The sequence below is a fragment of the Xenopus laevis genome, chromosome 5L (assembly GCF_017654675.1).
Source record: "Xenopus laevis strain J_2021 chromosome 5L, Xenopus_laevis_v10.1, whole genome shotgun sequence".
NCBI classification, from domain to species: Eukaryota; Metazoa; Chordata; class Amphibia; order Anura; family Pipidae; genus Xenopus; species Xenopus laevis.
The window spans coordinates 73433177-73455345 of NC_054379.1; positions in this window are offsets into that span (position 1 = coordinate 73433177).

Below are 22169 nucleotides of genomic sequence, written 5' to 3' on the forward strand. Positions count from 1 at the left end.
CATCCAGATCTTGATCGTAGGGCCTAAAATAAAAAATACAACATTTTTAAACCATATTTGGTCGAACATACAGTTTGTATCTAGCAGATTCCCAACAACCTATTGTTTTGATGGTGTTCTCATTGAATCCCAACAGAGCAGCCTGTGTAGCAGCCCTTATACGAAATGAAGCCTTCAGTAGGAAGCACATTTTCTGCATGCTGGCAAATTGATATTTCGAAACAAATTTACCATCCTGGTGAAGAAAAAATGGACCTGTGACTTTTGGCCTAATGGCTGCAAACTCTCTAAAAGCTTTAATTGGGCATAAGGTATTATTGCACAAAGGGCCTAGCCATGAGATCAAACCTTTTGCCTTCTTGTCTGTCTTGGAGTTGTTCACCACTATCTTCAATTTCCCTTCAACAATGATTAAATCCTCAACCTGCAGACCTCCCGTTTTTATTTTGGATGGGGCAACAACCTCACTTACCCTCAATGCTGCAAAAAAGTATAAATAGAGCTCTAAACAATATACATTCATAAGCATTCACGGTAACTTCAGGTAAAACATTTATCAATTAATTTAACAACAATGGGTTTTAACAATGGGTTTCCTTGTATCAACAGATTTGTTTCTCATCGCTAAACCTTTTAGAATCTGTTTTACCAAGTGTGTTTTAGTAAAGTCCATCCTACCAAAAAGTTTCAGGAAGAATGATATTCCAGCAACTCTCCTTTTTAAAGTGGCGACACTATTCTGATATTTCATGTGTTTTAACAAGAAATACAAAAATAATTCAGATTCTGATGTAAATTCTGTGAACTGACTCTGGGATCTAAATCTATCCCAAGTCTTCCAGTCAGATATATATTGCGATAAAGTCTTCTCCGACAACGAATTAATCAGTGCTTCCTTCAGCTTCACCAAACCAAATCCCAAAGATGCTCTGGACATGCCGTTCCTTGCACTTCTGCTCCTTTCTCTAGTCCCCAGAATATCCCAAACTGTAAGCGAGACAGAGAATCAGCAGTCGTATTGAGAGTTACTTTTATATGCTTAAAATGTAAAAAGGAACCAGCAGCACACTGTTTAAGTTGCAAAAGTGTTCCTTTTTACATATTGTTATGACCCAGTGACAGGAGTGGGTCCTCCAGTCCAGCACCTGACACTACAAGAAGTGTATATCAGTGAGGTGAGCGCTCCACGTTAACAACCCATTTATATGCTTAGCCTTACACCAAATATTATTTTGTAGTGATCTTAACACTTAATGGTTTAATAACCGGCAAGGACTTTGAAGATGTTATTTATAACTTGAACAACTCCCAAATTAGTATCCTTTTATTTGCTAGTATGTGACCCTAAATTTCTACTGCCACCACTATAGGAAATTGTTCTAGTAGCACTAGGTTTTTTGTAAGTTCTGCGTCTATCCAACTTTGAGGCCAACTACCTACACTCCACTGACCTTCAAAAAATGTCATAGCCCACTGAAGACGCTGCATCAGTAAATAACTGTAAACTATCACCATCGGCAAATTTCCTTTGCCAACATGACTTTCCATTGAAATATGCCAGAAATTGCTGCCAGACCTTCAAGTCCTCTTTTGCCTCAGCCGAGATTCTAATGTGAAAGTTAGGATTTTTAACTCCTGCAGTCAAGTTTGTTAATCTTCTATTAAAGACCCTGCCTGTAGGTAATATGCGTGTGGCAAAATTCAAATGACCAATTAAAGACTGAAGTTCCTTCATCTTTAATTTCCTAACAAGTAATCCATGAGCAATTAACCTTTTCAATTTCTCCAATTTCTCTACTGGTAACCTAAATTCCATCTTAACCAAATCAATTTCAATACCCAGAAATTGTATTAACGTCGTAGGCACTACCGTTTTCTCCTCTGATAGCGGCACACCAAACTCCTTTGCTATCCACATAAAAACTCTCAACAAGTGACAGCAAGTTTCTGTTTCATTTGGACCAATAAACAAAAAATCATCTAAATAATGTATAACAAAAGAAGATCCAGATTCAAACTTAACAGCCCATTCAATGAATTTGGCAAAAACCTCAAAATAAAAACATGATAATGCACAACCCATAGGTAGCCTTTTATCGTAATAATAATTTCCATCGAAGTTATAACCCAATCCCCAATAGCAGTCTGGGTGTATCGGCAATAACCGAATTGCAGATTCCACATCTGATTTAGCCATAAGAGGTCCTTGCCCACATTCGCTAAGAATATCTAAGGCTTGGTCAAAAGAAGTGTAAGAAACCGAACACAAATCATCATCAATTCCATCATTCACAGAATCATTGCAAGGGTATGATGGGTGATGAGGAACAACTCCCAATGGTGACACTTTGAACCTTTGGAATGGAAATTCATTAAAAGAACATTGAATCCTGTCCAATTCCAACTCCTTTTGTATCTTATTCCTAACAACTTCCTCATGTAAATGAGCAGATTTCAAATTGTCATAAACACATATAGATGGCTTAACCCTTTGCCTGCCAAGCACGTACACCGTACGTTCTGGCAGGCAAGGGCTTTAACTGCCAAGCACGTACATTGTACGTGCTTGCAGTTTTACTTGCTGTACTCTGCATCAGCGGCTTTAGCCGCCTCTGCAGAGGTTTAGCAGCATTGACAGCCCCCTGGGCAACGAGGCTGGGGGGCTGTCATGTCGGTCCTGCGACTGGATTGTCGCAGGGCCGACCTAAAAGAGGCAGACACGGCAAATCGCGTGTCTGCCTTGCTGCTCTGCTTCCTCCTGCTCACCTCGTGTTCCAGCGACGCCCACACACTTCCTGCTTGCTGTGAATCTGCAGATCTCTCTTCTCCAGCTCTTAGATCAGCCAAAAACGGTAAGTGCCCTTTATTTTACACACTTGCATACACCTACCTACATTATACACACATACACACATATTTTAGTAGTAAAAAAAAAAAAAAAAAAAAACGTTTTTTTTAATTTTTCATTTTCCACTTATATGCACTTATATGCATTTATATACACTTATATGGACTTATATACACACTTATACACACTTATACACTGTCACACAATTCTTGGAAGTGTACACACATGTATACACATTTTATTTTTTTTACTTTTTCATTTCACCAATTTGTGTTTTTTTTACCCATAAAAACTGTTTATTTCAGCAGCATGACTATTGGATAATCGATTTCGGCCACTAATTATGCTGTCGGTGCAGTTATTTTGTTATTTCATTGATTTGCACAATTTTTGTGGTTTTATTGCAATTTTATCCCTGGATTATTGTTCCTTATGTATCTTTAGTATAGTTTTGCTGTTTGGTGCTTTGGTATATCATTTTACTTAGATTGATCCGTCAGAATATATGCTTTCCAAAAATATATGGTTTTCTGGGGTCTTTTTACAGTTTGGGGGTCTTACGGCACATAATGCACAGTTGGGGTTCTCTTTTCAGCAGCTTAGTTGGCCAGCGTGAAAATTCATATGCACATTTTTCATTTGGGGCCGTACACACCATATACTTTGGTAAATCTATGCATATTGGGCATCAAACTATTCAGTAGACCTCTGATGTCCATATTTGGGGTGATTTTTCTTTGTACGTAAAACATTGTGTGAGATAAATGTGGCATACTTCAACATTTTTAGGCGATTTTCAGAAATGTAAAAATCTCTATGTTTATAAAAGTTTTGCAGTTTGGTACTTTGCTGTAGAAAGACGTCTTTATCTTGGTTGTTTTCGTCAGAATGTGTACTTTCCAAAAACATATGGTTTTGGGGGGGTCTTTGCTGTTAGGAGGGTCTTGAGGCACATAATATGAAGTCAATGGTCTATGTTTACAGAAGGCGAATCGGCAGCAGAGAAAACTCATATTCACTATTTACATTTGGGATCCGCACATGCCAGCTGCCTTGGTATATCAATGCATATTGGGCATAAAACTGTTCAGTAGACCCTTGGCATCAGTATTTATGGTGTTTTACAATTGTATGTAAGAAGTTGGGTGAGATAAATGCGGCCAATTGCAATATTTTTAGGCGATTTTCAGAAATGTAAAAACCGTTGCTTTTATCGCCAAATTTAGGAAAGGCTTGCGACTTGGTACTGTGGAGTACAAAGACATGCATACCCAATTTGGATTCGCGGGAATGTGTACTTTCCGAAAATATATGGTTTTCTGGGGCGAACATACTTTTTTCTACCTTTGCCCCCCCCCCAAAACTATGTAAATGTGTTGATTTTGCAGTACCTGAAATGACAGACCATATGGGGGTCTTCCTTTTGGGGCCCTATATGCCACGTGCTTGGGTACACCTATACATATTGGGCATCAAACTGTTCAGAGGACCCTAGGCTTTCATATTTGGGGTGATATCTCTTGATACCTAAAAGTATGTGGGTTATACGATGCTGCAGGGTAGAAACTTTGAGGTGATTTTTGGAAATGTCGCCAAAATTATCAAATTTAGGAATGGTTTGCGGCTTGGTACTTTGGAGTACAAAGACATCCATACCCAATTTAGATTCGTGGGAATGTGTACTTTCCGAAAATATATGGTTTTCTGGGTTGAAATTACTTTTTTCTGCCTTTGCCCCCCCCAAAACGATGTAAATGTGTTGATTTTGCAGTACCTAAAATGAAAGACCATATGGGGTTCTTCCTTTTCGGGCCTCTATATGCCACGTGCTTGGGTACACCTATACATATTGTGCATCAAACTGTTCAGAGGACCCTAGGCTTTCATATTTGGGGTGAGTTCTCTTGATACCTAAAAGTATGTGGGTAATACGATGCTGCAGGGTAGAAATTTTGAGGTGATTTTTGGAAATGTCACCAAAATCACCAAATTTAGGAATGGTTTTCGGCTTCGTACTTTGTAGTACAAAGACATGCATACCCAATTTAGATTCGTGGGAATGTGTACTTTCTGAAAATATATGGTTTTCTGGAGTGAACTTAATTTTTCCTACATTTGCCCCCCTCAAAACGATGTAAATGTGTTGATTTTGCAGTATCTGAATCGACAGACCATATGGGGGTCTTCCTTTTGGGGCCCCTATATGCCACGTGCTTGGGTACACCTATACATATAGGGCATCAAACTGTTCAGAGGACCCTAGGCTTTCATATTTGGGGTGATTTATCTTGATACCTAAAAGTATGTGGGAAATATGATGCTCCAGGTTGGAAATTTTGAGGTGATTTTTGGAAATGTCACCAAAATCACCAAATTTAGGAATGATTTGCGGCATTGTACTTTGGAGTACAAAGACATGCATACCCAATTTAGATTCGTGGGAATGTGTACTTTCCGAAAATATATGGTTTTCTTGGGTGAACTTACTTTTTTCTACTTTTGCCCCCCCAAAACGAGGTAAATGTGTTGATTTTGCAGTACCTGAAATGACAGACCATATGGGGGGGGTCTTCATTTCAGGGCCCCTATATGCCACGTGTTTGGGTACACCTATACATGTTTGGCATAAAACTGTTCAGAGGACCCTAGGCTTTCATATTTGGGGTGATTTGTCTTGATACCTAAAAGTATGTGGGTAATACGATGCTGCAGGGTGGAAATTTTGAGGTGATTTTTGGAAATGTCACCAAAATCACCACATTTAGGAATGGTTTGTGGCTTGGTACTTTGGAGTAGAAAGACATGCATACCCAATTTGGATTCAGGGGAATGTGTACTTTACGAAAATATATGGTTTTCTGGGGTGAACGTACTTTTTTCTACCTTTGTCCCACCCCCCCCAAACAATGTAAATGTGTTGATTTTGCAGTATCTGAAATGACAGACCAAATGGGGGTCTTCCTTTTGGGGCCCCTGTCTGCCACGTGCTTGGGTACACCTATACATATTGGGCATCAAACTGTTCAGAGGACCCTAGGCTTTCATATTTGGGGTGATATCTCTTGATACCTAAAAGTATGTGGGTAATACGATGCTGCAGGGTAGAAATTTTGAGGTGATTTTTGGAAGTATCACCAAAATCACCAAATTTAGGAATGATTTGCGGCTTGGTACTTTGGAGTACAAACACATGCATACCCAATTTAGATTCATGGGAATGTGTACTTTCCGAAAATATATGGTTTTCTGGGGTGAACCCACTTTTTCCTACTTTTGACCCCCCCAAAACGATGTAAATGTGTTGATTTTGCAGTACCTGAAATGACAGACCATATGGGGGCCTTCCTTTTGGGGCCCCTGTATGCCACGTGCTTGGGTACACCTATACATATTGGGCATCAAACTGTTCAGAGGACCCTAGGCTTTCATATTTGGGGTGATTTCTCTTGATACCTAAAAGTATGTGGGTAATACGATGCTGCAGGGTAGAAATTTTGAGGTGATTTTTGGAAATATCACCAAAATCACCAAATTTAGGAATGGTTTGCAGCTTTGTACTTTGGAGTGCAAAGACATGCATACCCAATTTAGATTCGTGTGAATGTGTACTTTCCGAAAATATATGGTTTTCTGGGGTGAACTTACTTTTTTCTACTTTTGACCCCCCCAAAACGATGTAAATGTGTTGATTTTGCTGTACCTGAAATGACAGACCATATGGGGGTCTTCCTTTTGGGGCTCCTGTATGCCACATGCTTGGGTACACCTATACATATTGGGCATCAAACTGTTCAGAGGACCCTAGGCTTTCATATTTGGGGTGATTTTGCTTGATACCTAAAAGTATGTGGGTAATACAATGCTGCAGGGTAGAAATTTTGAGGTGATTTTTGGAAGTATCACCAAAATCACCAAATTTAGGAATGATTTGCGGCTTGGTACTTTGGAGTACAAATACATGCATACCCAATTTAGATTCATGGGAATGTGTACTTTCCGAAAATATATGGTTTTCTGGGGTGAACCCACTTTTTTCTACTTTTGACCCCCCCAAAACGATGTAAATGTGTTGATTTTGCAGTACCTGAAATGACAGACCATATGGGGGCCTTCCTTTTGGGGCCCCTGTATGCCACGTGCTTGGGTACACCTATACATATTGGGCATCAAACTGTTCAGAGGACCCTAGGCTTTCATATTTGGGGTGATTTCTCTTGATACCTAAAAGTATGTGGGTAATACAATGCTGCAGGGTAGAAATTTTGAGGTGATTTTTGGAAATGTCACCAAAATCACCAAATTTAGGAATGGTTTGCGGCTTGGTACTTTGTAGTACAAAGACATGCATACCCAATTTAGATTCGTGTGAATGTGTACTTTCTGAAAATATATGGTTTTCTGGGGTGAACTTACTTTTTTCTACTTTTGACCCCCCCAAAACGATGTAAATGTGTTGATTTTGCAGTACCTGAAATGACAGACCATATGGGGGCCTTCCTTTTGGGGCCCCTGTATGTCACGTGCTTGGGTACACCTATACATATTGGGCATCAAACTGTTCAGAGGACCCTAGGCTTTCATATTTGGGGTGATATCTCTTGATACCTAAAAGTATGTGGGTAATACGATGCTGCAGGGTAGAAATTTTGAGGTGATTTTTGGAAATATCACCAAAATCACCAAATTTAGGAATGGTTTGCAGCTTTGTACTTTGGAGTACAAAAACATGCATACCCAATTTAGATTCGTGGGAATGTGTACTTTCCGAAAATATATGGTTTTCTGGGGTGAACTTACTTTTTTCTACTTTTGACCCCCCAAAACGATGTAAATGTGTTGATTTTGCTGTACCTGAAATGACAGACCATATGGGGGTCTTCCTTTTGGGGCCCCTGTATGCCACGTGCTTGGGTACACCTATACATATTGGGCATCAAACTGTTCAGAGGACCCTAGGCTTTCATATTTGGGGTGATTTTGCTTGATACCTAAAAGTATGTGGGTAATACGATGCTGCAGGGTAGAAATTTTGAGGTGATTTTTGGAAATATCATCAAAATCACCAAATTTAGGAATGGTTTGCGGCTTTGTACTTTGGAGTACAAACACATGCATACCCAATTTAGATTCGTGGGAATGTGTACTTTCCGAAAATATATGGTTTTCTGGGGTGAACCCACTTTTTTCTACTTTTGACCCCCCCAAAACGATGTATATGTGTTGATTTTGCAGTACCTGAAATGACAGACCATATGGGGGTCTTCCTTTTGGGGCCCCTGTATGCCACGTGCTTGGGTACACCTATACATATTGGGCATCAAACTGTTCAGAGGACCCTAGGCTTTCATATTTGGGGTGATTTCTCTTGATACCTAAAAGTATGTGGGTAATACGATGCTGCAGGGTAGAAATTTTGAGGTGATTTTTGGAAATGTCGCCAAAATCACCAAATTTAGGAATCGTTTGCGGCTTGGTACTTTGTAGTACAAACACATGCATACCCAATTTAGATTCGTGGGAATGTGTACTTTCCGAAAATATATGGTTTTCTGGGATGAACTTATTTTTTTTTACTTTTACCCCACCCCAAAACGATGCAAATGTGTTGATTTTGCAGTATCTGGAATTACAGAACTGATAGCTCAAATGAGGTGTCTACATTTTAGGGCCCCTATATGTCACGTGCTTGGGTACACCTATACATATTTCGCATCAAACTGTTCAGTGGACCCCAGGCTTTCATATTTGGGGTGTTTTACATTGATACCTAATGATGTGTGGGAGATACGATTCTGTAGATTGGAAGCTTTGAGGTCATTTTTCAAAAAATTCACCAATTTCTATAAAACATTATAACTTTAGGAAACAATTGCAACTTGGTAGTTTGGAGTACAACGATATGTTTACCCATTTTTGATTCACCAGAATCTGTTCTTTCTAATAATGGGTAGTTTTCTAGGGTAAACCTACTGTTAGTGGAATGTTTGGCCTTGAAATCAGAAGTATGCCGTTTGGGGAGCGGTGCTTTGGACATTTGCTAGTGTACTGCTTTTAGATTTTGATCTATACAAGTGAGAAATCTCCATAAAACTATATATATTTGGTATTGCCGCGTTCAGGAGACATAGACCTTTCCAAATCAGCTGTGTTCTCATACATAAAGTAAATAATGTTTCTGATATATGTGATTGTTCTTTGTGAAACATGATTTTTTTCATTTTATTGGACACTTAGAAGCCTATATTTTTTTACAGAAGTAGAATTACACCAAAATTCTTGCATATTTTCAAAGTTCAGGTTGTCCTGAAAAAAACAATATATTGTTTTCCTGGGTAAACTAAAAGACCGCCCCAGGAAGGGGCCTAAAAGTGAAAGAGTGCAAAATATCTAAAAACTGCTTGGCAGTAGATGTTCGCATCTAGGACAAAACGGCTGGCAGGGAAAGGGTTAATGTTCTCAGTGGGTATACGAAAAAGTTCACTAAAACTTTGTCTAATTAGTATGGCCATCTGCTGGTTTGGATAGAGCTCTAGCCAAGGCAACATTTTTAACCAGCTCACTGGGGTTGTCAATTTTGCCTGGCTGCTCTTTTGACGTTTTAAGGTTAACTGCGTATTTTCTTGCACAACGAAAGGAAGGATGATTACCATTGCAAATAGAACATTCGTGTTTATATCTATGTAGCGCTATAATAAACTAACTTTACTGTAGTCAGTTTAAGCTACTATCAGGGAGTGGTGATACCACATATGAGGCCCTCTCTCTCAGGGGTAAGCCCTCGCAGCGGGGTGGAGGCAGGGTGTAGTGCAACTGTAACCAGGTGCAATAGCACAATGATGGGCGCCAGTAGTTCTTTAACACTTAAACAATGGACTGTCTTTATTGAACTTAGCACATAGCACATATCAGATATCTACAATGGAGTATAGAACAATCAGACAGCATAAAGGTAGCATATACTCACAGAACCAGTATAGGCTGAATCCCTGCAGCCCAGTCAATATACAGCAGAGAGTGTGGCAGCTTGTGAGGGGTATTGCCCAGTTTTCAGGATCTCTTTCAGTGGCAGTCTAGGGGAATTTCTATCATCCCTAGTCTCAACACTTTAGTCCCTACTCCGAGTCAGTAATACCCTGGGATCTTAATCCCTCTAATATCCTCGGCGGAGCATTGAGCTGCTCAACTAAATAACCTCTCTATCACTCCTAGAGTGATCTATAAAAGAGTAGGCTATCTAATTACTAGGGCCAATGCGCCTAGGGTCGACATATACCCATTCCCTTCCAGCCTGCTTGGTTGGGCTAAAGTAATGGACCCAGACCTCATGGTTCCCAAGACCTTTATACTACTGCACAGTGCCATCTGGTGTACACTGTGAGAACTACAGTGGTTACATAAGCACAAGGTCCCCATAAGGACCCACTGAGGTGTCCATATTACTAGGGAGGTGCCTGTCTGTGATGTGTAAGGGTGTCTAAATTTTCGCATCCCTACATCTACAATTAGCCTGCCATTTACACACTGACTCATTATACGCCCAACAACAATTTGGTTTGGCATCTGGACTAGCATTAGCAACAGGAGGAGGTCTAGGAGCTAACATTCCTAACCAAAGATCTACATCTTTCTTTCCCCAAGTGACTTCTGGGTGGACTGACATTTTTTGTCTAAATCTGTCATCATAGAAATACCATGATAATCCCCCATAACTTTTGTAAGCTTCCAGGATAATGTCAATATGTTTAAACAATTGTGGTCCAAGTTGTGTTTTTTTTCTCAGTCATTACATTGGCATAGATACAAAAGGCTTGCAACCAATTTGTGAACGTACGAACCATGGGTCTCCTTCTGTCTACCTCTTTATCTGCTTTATTAATTGTAAAATTTTTGGCTGATGGAATTAAAGACAAAATGTCGATGTATTCCCCTCTAACAATTTTTTCTTTAACACTGGCTGACAGATGTAGGCCCAATGGTGTAGTGTTAGATATTACTACATCTTTTAAACATACTTCAGGTACTTTTGAACCTGAATTATTTGCAGGAGCTATATTATTAATTAATAACGAGAGCGAGTTAATCGCATCTCTAAAAGTTAGTAGCTCTACATTACCTAACGCACTTGCGACATCCTTGCATTGTGTTGCATCCGCCGACTGTGCTGGTGGCGCTGGTCCTGGATATGCTGTCGATGGGGTTGTAGATGTAGAGGGCAGTGGTTCCTGAGTGGTGGTTACAGCTTTTATGTAGTTAGGCCCACTTGCAACAGCGGCCTGACTAAATGCCCCAGGAACCGTTACCTCTCCTCTTGGTGTGCCGGACCTCACAGGAAACTCCGCTCTTGCTTCTTGCCTTGGTGGTGATATAGATGGCCATCCTCCTGCTGTGTGCTGCTGGGCTGCGGTGCTTCTCTTCGCTGGCTTCTTTGCCGGAATGTTCTTAGTTGTGGCAGCTCTCTTCTTTCCACGCAGGATCCGCCTCCTAGTTTCTTGTAGCTGATTCGGCTCCACCTCACATTCCCACCACGCTGGCCGCCTCCTCCGACATCAAATCCGCGTCGTCCATCACTTCCTGGCGGTGCGCGGGTCCCAGGCGCTGTTCTGAAGAAGCTGGCGAAGGTCCTCAAGAGTTCTGCATCCATTGAAGGACGTCCATGCCGGCGCTCATCTCTTCTGTCGCAGTCCTTCTCCGCTGATGACTTTCACCGAAGAACCCGAATCCCGGTAAGCGCCTGTATTTTATACCCTACAGATTCCGTCACGTGACTGGATTCAAAATTGAAATCACCTCATCTGCCGGCCTGCATCCGCAATCAACAAAAAACGCTCGGCGCTCACTTGCCATCAACCTGCCCATGCTGGAGCTGGGTTAATTCCCTGTGCCGCACATTCTATTGCAGAGAGCAATGAATGGCATTAGACCCCAGTGTATCCTCCCTTATAAGAGCTAAAAAACTTTATTCTATACAGCCTGTCTGTTATTTTCAGTCTAAGCTGTACATTTCAGCTCAGTCTCAATTTTAATGGATACCCCGTGTCTAAACAGCAGTTATCTATATAATAGCAATGCTTTGCAAGCGAATACATTTACTAGTGTTGGGTAACAGTACATTATATTTAAATAAATGCTTGCAAATCTTTGAAGGTGATTTAAAGTTTCTGAACCTTGACTCTTTTCAACTTTATTTGTTGTACTTTGGTGTTGTTCATGTAAGTCCCCAGAAGATGGCAGCAAAAATGCACATTCAACATGGATGCAAAGCAAAATTTACATCAACACTATATTATTGAAACCACAACATTCAGCCTAATCAACCTATATTTTTCAATGTTGACCCTTACAGGTCCTTTAAGGTGATATTTTCAACTTTATTCAATACTGGATCATACACTGTTAAAACTTATCTGGCCTATTGACATAAAAACACATTTGATGTCTTCTCCTATTGAGAATTATGCAAATTGTAACAGACATCTCATTTAAAGGGGTTTTTTACATTTAAGTTTTACATTAAGTATGTTCCAGAATGGCTAATTCTTGGCAACTTTTTAATTGGTCTTCATTTTTTTTCTTTTTTATGTTTTTTAATCTATTTGAGTCTCTTATGCAAATGTCTTATTCAAATCAATGCATGGGTGCTAGAGTAATTTAGACTTTGCTTTTTGTATTGATATGTTGGTTTCAATTTTCGCCTGGCACAGATCACTGTCTTAAGAAGGCCAGGCTATAGGTGATAAATTGCTGTATTAATTATGTAGCAGGAGAGCCAATAACAATTTACAGCTTTTACAAAAAGAAAAAAAAAATGCTACCCTTATACCTGGATTAAAATGGTGAAAATCTAAAGAATCTACTTTTCCCATTCTGTGGCAGAAGAGATGTGGATGCACTGGGAAAAGGGACTGGAGTAATTAAATCACTGACTGTGGCCTTCTTGTGCTAGTAGGTGCAGATGATAAAAGCCAGAGTGGGCTCTTTATCCTCCAATATATTAGTTGATGACACAGGGTAATTGTATCTGCTTATAATTATTAAATGGGGGGATTTAAATTGCAATAGAACTGTAATATTTATGCCTGTTTAGCATGCCATATATGTTTGGGTGTGGTAGAACAACGGCCCAGTTATATCCTTTAAATATTGCCAACTATGCCTTGGCGGGTGTCAATAGCACATGTCAAACGTGTAAATAAAGTATATTATCCTCATCATTTATACTATTAATTTTATATACCGAGTGTGTAGTGTAACATGGAAAACATGAAAGCTTTGGTTTTTTGATTATTTTAATTTTAAGTGGGATGATTTTTGACAAATATTCGATGTAGGATGTGGGGGTAACAGCAAAAGTTTTAGTTGGATCCTACAAAATTTGATCCCCATAGCTGTAATGTTAAGTTGGATCAGAAAAAGTCAGATTGCGTGTTATGTTCATGCATCTACATCTGAAATTCAATGTATTACACTGAGAAGAAAAAGTTGGTCAGGTACCATCAGATGAAGACACAGCATGTAGCTTCCGCATGTCGCGTCGAATGACAAATCTTCCATGTAGATATTGGTATCAATCACATTATATTTTTATCCATGGGACTACATCCATCTTGTAGGATGCGATCTGTCAATTCAACAACATACTACTAAATCTCCCGTGTAGCTTAGCCCTTACGTTTATAGGGAATCAGTAGTTAATTACATTACTTCTGTCTAATCAAACAGAAATGAATGCTAAAGCTTGACTGATGATTGGACTGATGCAGATGCTCTTTACTCTCTTGCATTCTCCAAACACAAATTTACTGACCATGAACAACAGATGGCAGTATTGCCATAGTTAATCTTTGTACCGCTGACTGGATTTGCCGTGTAAACAAACAGGTGCTGTGCTAGTTTTACAGTACCAAACACAGGAAACAAATGTTAAGCGAAACAGCTGAATGTTATACATTTTTACACAAATTTTCCAGTATTAGATCTCTGCTTGTTAAAAAAAAAAGGGAAAGTGTATGAGATGTTTATATTTTACAAGGCTTACAGAGCTGTTTGTAAGGAGAAAAGCCGTTACTGTGTCGGTGTGACACTTTATAGTCATTCTTTCTTTAATAAGATGTTTTGTTGTCTTCCTTTGGATTTTCTGTGCATCAAATCAATGAAAGGGCTGGGAATAACGGCACTCAATATCCATATAATAGGCATAAGAAGATCACTTGTGTGCAAGAGTGTATATTGTAATCACTGGATATACATAGCAATATTGGAGAGTCCTGTTTCCTTGGTAACTTTTAGATTGTGAATTTTAATGGTAATAACTTCACCTAAACAATTAACAATTTGGCAATGCTTAAATAATAACCCTTCTAGAAAAGCATTTCTGCTATATAATATAGTTTTTCCTATACCATGTGTTTTCCACATATCTCAAATCTACCTGAGGAGCATATCTAGATGCCCATGGTTCCTGGTTAGCTATTAAATTAGCTATTTTTCTGCTGTAATGAAATATTTAATTATTTATACATTAGTTGCACCCTTATGTCCAGTGTCTGGATATGGTCGTAACCCCTGTGCAGCTATGCTTGGTGAAGGACAATGCAACTAATACATTATTTACAGTTAAATGATATCCATTTATAAATGGAGTTTGCTTCCAGTTCTATTTAAATTTGTTCAGGAAAAACTGTTAAAAAGGTATGGGACCAGTTATCCAGAATGCTTGGTTCCTGAGGTTTTCCGGGTAACAGATCTTTACATAATTTGGACCTTCATACCTTAAATCTACTAGAAAACCATGTAAACATTAAATAAACCCAATAGGCTGATTTTGCTTCCAATAAGGATTAATTATATCTCCCTGAGCTGTTCATAAGTCATAGAGGCACCTACAGTATATTTTAATGCTAAATACACATAGATACTAGACTGATTTATTTTTATACTTTCAATTACCATATTTTGATCAGCAGATCATTTAAAATGCGAAATTAAATATTATTATCCTATAATATCCTATTCTATGCTATCATATGCCTTTATCTAACTCTGACTTTTTTACAAGTGCTATACCAGACTGTATATCTGTCCCTGTTTACTACGGTTCTTTGCACAATTTCACACATAGGTTAATTTTATTAAGACTTCCTTGTGTGTTTTGTGTGGGTGGACACCATAGTATTTGGAAGAAACCCATGCAAGCATAGAGAGAATATAGCAACTCCTTGCAGATAGTGTTGAGGCTATAATCCAACCTATGCATAATGTCACAACTGGCATCTCTCTGTGAGTGGTGAAAACACCAATACCCTCCATTTCTGCCCCATAATTATCTAAGGTAGAGTTTTAGAGGTTTGTGAGGGTTTTTATACCTCAATAAACTCACAACTCAAATCAGTGTAATCGGGGTGAAAAACTCAAATACTTTAAAATACTGGAATTGCTCGAATTAATTGAGTTTTTGAGCAAAACCCCCCAAAAAAACTCTCTCTGCCATTGACTTCTACATGACCTCAACAGGTTTTACCAGGAGTATTTTTGAATTCAAGCTATTCCCAGCTTTGGGGAAAAATACCCCATATAACTCAAATTTTTCTTGTGCAGATGCCATTGATGCCATTTTCTACAGACATGGGTGGAATCTGGCATATTATTATGTTCTCTGTCCCACAATCCCTATGGTAGGTACCAACATTTTTGTCCTTAGTCCAGAGACTAGTCTTGCCTTGCTATTTAGAGGAGTATCTATTTAACAGAAGATAAATGGGTTAATTTTGCAATTGCTCTAAAAATGATAGGAAATATTTTGCAGCTACTACCACAGTCTTGCTAATGGCAGGTAGGACGTACAGTTAGTTTTGATTTGCAGAGCACAGGCTACCCAAAACTGCCTTGGAATTTGGAAGTTGGAGAGTCTCCATTTGGTATCTAATCTTTCCACCTTTTAGCTAACCTGCTCCCACAGGATATAGCTCAACCATCCATAAATTCAGTAGACTGTTGCAGAGTATATATATATATATATATATATATATATATATATATATATATATATATATATATATATATACACATTTGCTGGAGTCTGCTTTGAGTTAACTCTCTGCTTTTACTTATTTTGATGAAGAAAGTTGACACTTTTGGGGTTTGCAGTCATTTGATTTTGGTAATTGAAACCTGTGAGTCATCTGGTTTTTTAACTTAAAATGTAGCTGTCCATGTGGAAATTGAGTCCATTGTGCGCCAATCATATCTTACCTCCCATTTTTGTTCTTAAAGGATTTAATATGAACTATGAACATTTTCTCTCAGATTATATGTAAATTGTGCATTGATTGCAGTGAAAAGGTACTGGTTTCGATGACAAAGAGGCTATTATAAAAATGGTATAATCCATTATCAAAATATGCCAATATGAAAGTGGTTTTGAAAAATGAAGCATTTCACTTTAAAAAAAAATACATTTACCTACAGTAGGATATCAAGTTTATGATTGGATACGTGCAGACAGACCCTGGAGCGATCCAAAATAGGAATCCGATAATAGTCAGGAAATGGAAAATAGATTAGAACTTTCTAACAATGATGTTTCAAAGCATACTTTCATAACTTGGACTACCTTTTGAGGTGTTAAATGCACAGTATTGTGGAATGTGGTTTATTGGTGCCCCACAAGTAGTGTTATCGCTTGCACAAAAGCTTTGACTTGCCAGAGAAATGCAAACGTGGAATTATTAAATGTATACAGATGGAAATTCTCTACACTATAGAGTTGAGCAATGTTCAACTCTGTGCAGCAGGACTCATTTACCAATTTAGTGATTGAGTAACTGCCAATTGCAATAATCCTGTGTCACTTTGAGATCCAACAGCTGTGACTTTTGATTTTCCATTTCATGTTAAATGTTGTCACTTGTACAGTCCAGAACCTATGCTAAACCAGAAACAGAAAGGAAATGACCTGTTTTATACCTCTTTTTGACTCCTGCCTCCCATTTTGTTAAAGTAATAAACTCATTCAGCTGTGTGCCCTAGAGTGCTAGGCTACATCTACATATGTTTGTGCCAGTGAATCTGCTTTGGGATTGCAATATAAAATGATCAAATCATGATTATGGTTTCTGTTCATAAGATATCATTGCAAGCTTCAGAATAGTTGTTAATTTAAAACCTGAAGAATTAAATGTGGAAGTGTTATTTAATAGTGATGAGGACATTTGTAGTGTTTCACAATAAATAACAAAACTGCAAAAAATGTGAGACCATGACATTTTGCCAAAATGCACTGGAGTCAATGAGAAGACTAAATGATATTGCAATGCTCTGCAATAACATATACTTTTTCCTACATTGTTATATTGGCAGGTGGTGGTACCACTGCACCCATGCCATAGCTGCCACTAACAAATTGTCATTTTCACTACAAGCCATTTTCTTTGAACTAATGCTGAAAATGGGCCTTTTAACAACATTATGAAAAGGAAAGTTTTTGACTAACTGGCAGATGATTTATCAAAACCTTATGGCTATTTTTTTAAATATTCTAGCATGTCAGAACTGAATAGACTGCTTTGAGTGGTCATATTCAATTCTTTTCCAATATGTGTTGGAGTTCGAGAGTTAGATTGAATAGTAGCACTTGATTAATTTACCACATCCCTGAAAAAAGACAATCATTGCAATGCACTTCTATGAGGGTCTTGTTGATCATTCTGCTATTAGGTGGAGTATGCAGTGAAACCAGAGCTAGGCCAAAGGGCACAGGCACCAAGGGCAAAGCCCCCATGATGTCAGAGACAGGGGCGGGGTGGGCAAGGGCTGGGTCCACATGCGTCTGGTTAGGGTAGGGTGTGGGTCGAGAATTTCATCACTGTAGCTGGGACCTTACCAGTAACACACAGAAGCCATGCTGTTTCTGGCATGGTGAAACTTCTGTGCCCCCTCATTTTTTCGCAAATAGTAGTTTCCAGAAAGTCGGCAGGTCCTGAATGCACTATGTTCTGTGTCAGGGAATTATATTAAGTTTTCCAGGAATAGGAATGACTGGAATACTGTAAAAAGAAACCTATACTCTGTCATAGGTGCTTAGGTGCTATAGATTGCACTAATAACGCATAACAATATGGCATGGTTTAAAATAACACACAAAATATTGCATGCTATAAAATGCTGCACACAGTTCATCCTAAATTAAAGAAAAATTCAGACAAGTGAACTTCTAGTGAATTGATCGTTAATTCTAAAAATATAAGAAGTGATGCCATAGCATTAGTATATGAGATATGTACTGTAGGTAAGGTATGGCCATGTTAAATCTATGTGTGATTATAGAAAGACAATGAAATAAAGGATTCGGTTCTAGGTTTTATCTTCTATTTCAGCTGACATTATGGGATGTGCCACTGGTTATAGTAATGAGAATGCTTTAATGCTGAATTATCTTATTATCTATCTACCTACCTACTTATCCATCCAATCTAATCTATCCCATCTATCTAATCTATTCCTTTTGGAAAGTTTTTACCTTTAAGGCAAAACAGTTACTTTTTATGTTAGAACATAATGCTGACCTAACGAGAATTACTCCTTCCACTGAAGAGCTAGCCACATGGAAATAGAATAACGAGGTTTGGCTCTAACATACTGGAAGAGCATTTCAATAGACATGAGCACACATTTTCCTTTAATTAGTGTTCAAACTCTGAGATTCCTCTGGAAGATTGTGCAGTAAAAACTCTGCACGAACTGTTGAAAAAAACCAGAACTTTTTATGCACTGTGATTGAACTGCAGCTTTTGACCCCATGGCACAATGCAAAATATTGTGCCTATCTGGCATTCAGGTAGTTTATTGATCCCAGGAGTCTTATGATTGAAACAACTTCTTTACTGTCACAGTCTCAGCATTAGGAGTGTTGTTTTACAGCTTTAGATGTAAAGGTTTTTAAAAGATATATATAAAATATTTAGTAAAAAAAATATATTTCCCGTACAATTAACACCATGGCTTCCACGCAAAGGCCACATTTGTTAGGCAGACTTACAATATGAATGCACTTGGGTTCAATAAAGAGCACAGACAAAATATTTCCTGTGCTCGGAGAACAACATGCTATACTTGATTAACCCATGCATCAGATATACTTAAAGTAATTTTCTGTTCTTTATTTTGTCCAGAAGCATTGTATAGTTGAGGTAACTACTGGGAATACACCTCTGCTGAACTCTGTAAGTTAAACAGTGGTGGAATCCTCAAAGGAACATCTACATCAATTCTATGTTAAGGTCTTTTGTTCAGACATAATATGCCTGTTTCTAAAATATGTCTTTACTAACATTATAGTGTGATAAAGGCAAGAGGTGAATGTGCTGTTAAAGAAGCTTGGGATAGAGTTTCCGCAGAAACAATTCCACTAGGGTTAGATGCAGAAATTTTGTTTTCAGCATGGACATTCGATGGCTGTTTTCTAGTATACTCTAACTAAGCTTCAGTAATGACTAAAGTCAAGGCATGTGTCTTCATATAGGGTCCTACTGGGAGGAAAATATAAAAGCAGCATTTCTTACTGTAAAATGACTGATTCCTGTGCAGACAAGAGACAGCAGATCACCTGGAAGTAATATAATTTCTGTTGCTGGGTAATCTGTTTGTTTTCAATGGACATGTCAATATGTTAAAGCCTCTTCCAGATTCTCTTTTCAGTTATATTTTTCAGAGCTATTTTTTTCCATTCAATCTACTTTGAAGCCTCCTACTGCCTTCCAATAAAGGGGGTGGACCTCTTTATTAATATTAATAATTTATATGAATTATCATGAATAAATATTAATAAAAATATGCAGGATCAATTATTAAGCCTTCTGCTGAACTGTTTGTGAGCAATAACTTACACACACACAAAAGTAAGATAGATTTTACAAACATTTACTTAACTTTGTGTGATCGTAATCATAAGAAATGCAAAGTTCAGTGTGAGTTCAGCACAATCGGGGAGCCCCACCACATTTGGTGCATGACCCTCAGGTTCCCGACAATCAAATGATGGTCCAAAATCCTGGCACTCACTCATGGGTCCTAGGTGAAGCTACTGACTCAAAGCAAAGGCTTTGCTTTAATGCCCAAAATGGTTGGAAAACCCCCAACTGCTGACATAAGCAATATTGTTTCCAAAACAGCAAATACTTTTGTTTTAAGAACTTTATACCTCTTCAGCCAGGTCTTAGGGCAGAGACACATGCTGCAATTTGGGGAGATTAGTCGCCCGGTGACAAATCTTCTCTTCTTCGTTGTGACTAATCTCCCCAAATTGCCTCCCCTGCCTTCCCGCTGGCTAAAATGTACTTCTTCTAAAAACGAATCGCTCTGAGTGCCATCCCACTGGTGATTTACATTCTAGCCAGCGGGAAGGCAGGGGAGGCAGTTCTGGGAGACTAATCTCCCTGAATTGCAGCATGTGTCTCTGTCCTAAATCAAATAAGTTGGTCTTATGAAGCTACTGTCTGCCTGCTGTCTGCTTGGTATTATTAGGGCTATTTAGTGGGTAACAATACCTACAGTATGTTTACTATATAACAATAAACAATGGCAATGACTGTTTACCCAGCAAGGCACATACAAGGACACTGGACTCCCATTATCTTCAGTAGGTTTCTAGAATTTACTATACTGACTAATCCTAAGACATTTATATATCAAAGCAGGTATATATATTGTAAATCATTATGAAATAAAAACGTCTATGCTACATGCCTGATGGCATAACACTGACAGTATAAATATGCCTCTGTATAAGACACAGTCTATACATCCGACATATTAATTATACCAAAGTAGCATCACATTATTGGTGATAGTGATATATACATTGATAATTTCAGCTGCTGCTATGCAGTGTCCACCAGTGTATTGTACTTGAGCAGATGAGGAAGTGTAGAGCCATATCTACTCCGCACAGTTGCTATTCCAGTATTTCAGGCTGCTGGAACAATAGACAGGTGGCCACTCATATGATATCCTGCCATTCAGACTGCTGTTTAGTTTGATGCCAAAGAGTATCGACCATTGTATGGCTACATTGAAGGGAATCTAGACACAAAATAGTGAATTAGTAAAGATGTATTCAGAGTGGTCCTTTAAACACTTCCAATATGCATGCATTTTTTCAGTTCAGAGTAAAAATATAACTGTGTAAATAAACAGGCTTTTCAAAAAAAAAAAAAATGTTTCAAATATAGTTAGTTTTCCAAAAATGTAATCTATAAAAGCAGAAAATGAATGCAAAGTGCAATGATTCTCAGAGAAGCACCCTAAGTTAAAAAGGACTGGTGTCCTATGTAGAGAGCCTAAGACCTACAGCCCCCCCCCCCCAGTTTACTTGGAAAAATAACACAGACCCCAGTAGCTGCATATACTGGCAACATCTTAATGTCTATGAGGAGCAAAGTGTTGGATTGTGATCACTATGCCTTAACCTACTCCCCTCTGGTACCCCTAGTATAAAGTGTTGCACTGAAACTGACATTTTAAGCATTATCTGAACTGCCTCACTAATAATTAAACTTACTGCATACTGTTTATAACCTTCTCTTTACCAATGCCTTCTATGTGCATGCTAAAACCTAAACAGTCTTGGCTTTAAACAATCTGCTGCTGGAATTAACAACGGCAAGTATCATTTAATGTAAATAAATAAGAAATAAAAAAAAAGTTAATAGGTTGGCAAGTTTATATATTTTTTAAAGTTATTAAAGTTATGCTAAAGTTAGCTAAAATGTTTTTTTTTTTTACAGGTTCTACATTGCTCTTTTGTAGTATAACAATGTAACATGTGAAGAGTTCCCATATTACTTTTTGAACATAGGGAATAAGTTACTGCCAACTTAAATTGATTAGAATTAAAGATAGAGATATCCAAAGTACAAACAATTTTTTGTAAGGATGTACACATTTTGTCCCTTTAGGTATTATGCTTTAAATCTCAGATATGTCAGATGTTTTATTTGGGCCAGCATTGTCTGCTGACTCAGCCACGCCTAGACAAGGCTGGGGACTCCCCAGACCAGTGTTTGGCTAGATATCTGTCAAGCTGGCTTTAGAATCCAGTTGGGTTAGGGCCATATTCAGCTATGGATGCAGTCCTTTCCCAACTGCGCTGCATAGTCCTCTAATGTGAATATATTTCCAAACTTCAAAAGCAAGGTGATGTAAACCTAAATAGAATGAATGTAACCTTACTCAGGGTTATGCTCTTATATCTTTTAACATTTACATAATTTTCCTATTTTTAGTGATTTCTGATATTTATTAGTAATTTAAGACTACTAATACCAGG